A 4,554-nucleotide genomic window follows, 5' to 3' on the forward strand; every position below is an offset into this window, starting at 1 on the left:
TGGGAATCAAACTCAGGTCTATGTTAACAAGGCAAGTACTTTACCCCGTGAGCTATCTCCTCAGTTTGTGTTTATGACTATCACAAAATGCTTGGTCCTGGAAAGTTTATAAAGTCAAGGTGCTTACTCAGTTCAAAGTCTGATACCTGGAAAGTCTAAATATAGTGGCAATGCTGGCTGATTAGGGTTTTCTTGGCAGAATCACAATATAGCAGAGAAGTCATTGCCATGTGCAGAAAAGAATACATGGAACTAGATGATGCCAGAGAGGTTCTGTGGTCAGAGTTGCTCATGTAAAAACTGAGCAGGATCCCACATGTGAAATGATCTCTTCTGAGGGTGAAGTCCTCCAGGACATAGCCACTTTCCAGGAGACTTCACATCTTAAAGGTTTCTCTACCTTTCTCTACCTTTATATGGCCACACTGGGGACCTGTGGAGGACAAACATATATAAATCATAGAACATAGTGAGTACTGGCAGCATAAAAAGGTATTCAAAGGCAGCCAGCTTTATGTGAACCACAATCTATTCAAATAAAGAGAACAATTTAAGTATGTGTGCAAAGTAAAACATCAGGACCTATGAGAGTTCTGCTAAAATATGTCCTGTTTCTCCCTGGCAGTCTGCACACTACCTAGCTCTGTGTGTTAACAGGATTGTTTGATATTGAGGACAGAGGATGTCAGTCAACTCATCTCTGGTAAGGGACCCAAGCAGACTATTCAAAGGACTGATAATCAATTCGTGGAGCAGTGTGAGCAGGAGCCTGGACCTTCTGATCAGAAATGGAGACTCAGTCATTAACCCAGACCTGATCCATAAACAGACAGTTACAGTATTGTGAACACCCCTCTTTCAGTATCTTATATTTTCTTGCAGCTGTTTTTCAACTTGAAGATGACACCAAAAATTCACATGTTTCTACTGACCTGGTTGTTAAGCCAGCAGGTAATATTCTCAAACCACACTCTGCTTATCCTGCTTTCCACTGCCCACATCTTCATGATACTACTGTTCCTAGGGCTAAGTGCACAGAGACTAGTAGAGGGCATGAATCTTGGAGAACTCATGTAAAGATATCAGTAAGGGGAAGGTAGTGTGGGGATGATTATGAGCAACATACACTGATATATGTACATGAAAATATAATAGGCCTGTTTTTTGTATATTGACTAAAAATTTGATTGAATAAAGAAGAAAAATGCAGTATCCATAAACACAAAAGAATCAGAGATCTCAGCCTTGCCTTTCTACAACCCTTAGACATAATGAGATTGTGTCCATGCAAGTGCCACGTATGAGTTTGGAGGTGACATCTCATGCTGTAGGCTCCAGACAGCACCCAGAACATGCTGATACCTTTGCAAACTTACCAAGTAACAAAGAACCCTACTTCTTCCTTTCAGGTGACAGGGCTGGCTGAGTCTTCCAATCTGGACATGGCTCCCAATATATTTGATGATCAGTATGAGGGCTGTGTCCAGGAAATGGAGAAAAAAGCACCCCGGTGGTTAGAAGAAGACTTCAGCAAGAATAAGAATTTAAAAGATGAGTGGAAAGGTGCAGAGGAAAAATGGAAGGAGATAAAAAACAAAATGAACTATCCCAAAGGTTTCAGTGATTACCATGGAACAGCTGTAGTGGTCTACACTGGAGACATCCACAGTGATTTTAATGCAGCTCTTAAGGAATTCAAGAAAAATTCTAGTAACTTTCCTTACAAGGCCTTCCATTACTACTTAACAAGAGCGCTTCAGCTTCTGAATAACAAGAAGTGTTATACCATATACCGAGGCACCAGGAACAAATTTCATTACAGCAGGACAGGCTCTGTGCGATTTGGTCAGTTTGCTTCCTCATCTTTCAATATGATGGTAGCTCTTGATGATTTTGGTGGTGCTAGTGGGACATTGTTTTCCATCAAAACCTGCTAGGGGGTTAACATAACTGGATTTTCCTACTACCCTTCTGAAGAGGAGATGTTAATTCCAGGCTATGAAGTATATCACAAAGTCATTGTAACACCAAGTGAAAAAGACAATGACAATATTTCTCTGACCTCCCCACAAAGAGGGAAAAGCAACTTCAATTGCTTCTACAGCTCAGGTGAGTGTGGGTCTGGGTCTGCCTTTCAAGACATAGTTCAAGTATCATTTATAGTAATCCTTCCTTAATACTTCCAGAGAAAATACTCTACCATGTTCTCTGTCATAGGTCTGGAGGCAGACTCAATTGTAATGTGATTCTAGGCAACTATCCAGATATCTGTGCCTCAGTTTCCCCATTTGAATGATACATACCAATGACAAATATTCTAGTAGTCTTGTTTGAGAATTTAAAGAGAAGGATTCAACTCACATGACTTGGCATGTAGATATTATTCACCAAATTCCTTCTGTTTTTAATTATGAAGATCTAGGTACACATCTCAGCCATCAGATCCAAAGCTGTGCCAGAGTAGGGCTCCACATTTACAAGACCATCACTTGCTTACAGTCTACAGACCTTGTCTCCTACTCCCCACCACTCAGATATTCACAGTGTCTCTCTTCCTCACATCCAGGCTCCACTCTATGTTGTCCCAGGAAGATAAGTTTGACTGAAAGGCCAGGGAGCCAACCTGAAATGAGTTACAGTTAGACTACTGAGTGCTGAGCAACCATATCTCTAATCAGCCCTGACACTCTGAGGGGTTTCTGGAAACATGAGAAGACTTTGGAGCTGAAGTGGAACTACAGGGAGTGATCACAGGGACTTCATGCATTTGCATAGAGAATTTCAGAGTTAGGATGAAGTCCTAGGAAAGCATGACCTTTACCCAGGGACACAGTACAGCCAGAGAGATGCTGTCCATCTGGGTGAAACAGTTGATGTCCAGTCCAGGCAGGCTGAGAGCCACAGGTAGGTTCTAGTTCACACCAGCTGACAGAAGGAATCCACATTGCTGCAACAATGGACTTTCAGAAGTTTCAGACCCAGAGACCTCTTCTTGGTTGAAGAAGGAAAAGCACATAGGGCTCCCTAGAAATCCAGGAAGACTCAGATGGGAAAGGCTTCTCTCCCCAGTCAGAGTCTTAGAGCACAGGACCCTGGAAGTGGTCTATCCATTAGTTTGCTCACCTCCTGGTACTTGGGTTCTTTAGGAATCTTGAGGAACCCAGAAGAGTCTAGCCAGGCACACTGACACCGAGATCCTCCTCTCTAGGGTTTTGAACTGGATGTAACGTTCTGAATATACAGAGGGATATATCTATGTCTTGAGATAGCCCGCATAGAAAACTTTCTTTCTCCTCCCATCCTCAGGAGGCAGAGACAGCCCTACATTCCTGCTGCTTGTGGTGCTACCTGTTCTCCTGGTCCAGCTTCTTCCTCTTACTGAGCTGTAGCCATCTCTTGCCTGCAGTTCATGGGGCTGAGTGTTGAAGAGAGGCCAAAGGAAAAAAGCATGGCTGGTTCTCTGAGTTCTGTGGCAGAAAGAAGGCTGTGGTCATTTTGGAGAAGGTCTACTTTAACATTAATAACTTCCATAGATATCAAAGGAACTTACTGGGTCTGTGTGTGAAATTTTATGCTCTGACTTCAAATTTACTACTCTTTGACTCGGCTCTATGATGAAAACTCTGTTTGTCTGCATTGTCTGTAGTTACAGTTTTAAAGTATGCAACATATGATGAATGTTACAATATATAGAAATAAAATATGTATAACCACACCTTGTTTTCTGTGTCGAGGTATTTCTTTTTTTTATTTTTTGGTTTTTCAAGACAGGGTTTCTCTGTGGCTTTGGAGACTGTACTGGAACTAGCTCTTGTAGACCAGGCTGGTCTCGAACTCACAGAGATCCGCCTGCCTCTTCCTCCCGAGTGCTGGGATTAAAGGCGTGTGCCACCAACATCCAGCTTGTGTCTAGGTATTTCTATATGTTGTATTATTTGTTTGAGAAACTCCTAAGGATGAGGTCTGATGCTCACACTGATACAGCTGAGAAAGTTCATGTTGTACATCACAGATGCTCCTGCAGGACAAACTGAGTGGGTTATAAACATAACGACTGACCCAGATAAAGTCACTCCCTACTCTATCTCATCAGAACACAGCCACCTACAGATCTCTGTAAGCCAATTTCTATAACTCTGACCATCTATGAGGATATATGGTTAAACACACTAAATTTAAAATTTTTAAATTTAAATTTAAAATTAAAATTTAAAATTTAAAATATTAGTGTATTGCCTGATGTGTGCACATTCATACCTTGAAATGTGGTTAGGGGTCATCGACAACTCTGTGTCATCAGTTCTCCCCTTCCACCTTTATGCAGGTTTCAGGGATCAAACACAAGGTTTTTAGTTTGAAATATCAAGCATTTTAACTGCTGAGCCATCTCAGCAACCCAGATAGGGACCTTGTGAGGCATATATGGACTGGGAAGTCTGTGCCCTGTACTCACCCAGAGAGCATTTAGGCCAAGTGCATAAAGCTTCCCTTACTCCCCATGTTATGGAGTAAGACACCCTGGGAAAAGACCATACACTCATTTCAGATTATAAT

The 4,554-nt window shown here is 41.9% G+C and overlaps 1 pseudogene; it reads left to right on the forward strand.

Moving 5' to 3' along the window:
- The first annotated feature begins 900 nt into the window (after positions 1-900).
- LOC113830737 lies at positions 901-3,715 on the forward strand (annotated as a pseudogene).
- The last annotated feature ends 839 nt before the right edge of the window (positions 3,716-4,554 follow it).

Source organism: Cricetulus griseus, chromosome 3, assembly GCF_003668045.3.
Source record: "Cricetulus griseus strain 17A/GY chromosome 3, alternate assembly CriGri-PICRH-1.0, whole genome shotgun sequence".
Classification (NCBI taxonomy): domain Eukaryota; kingdom Metazoa; phylum Chordata; class Mammalia; order Rodentia; family Cricetidae; genus Cricetulus; species Cricetulus griseus.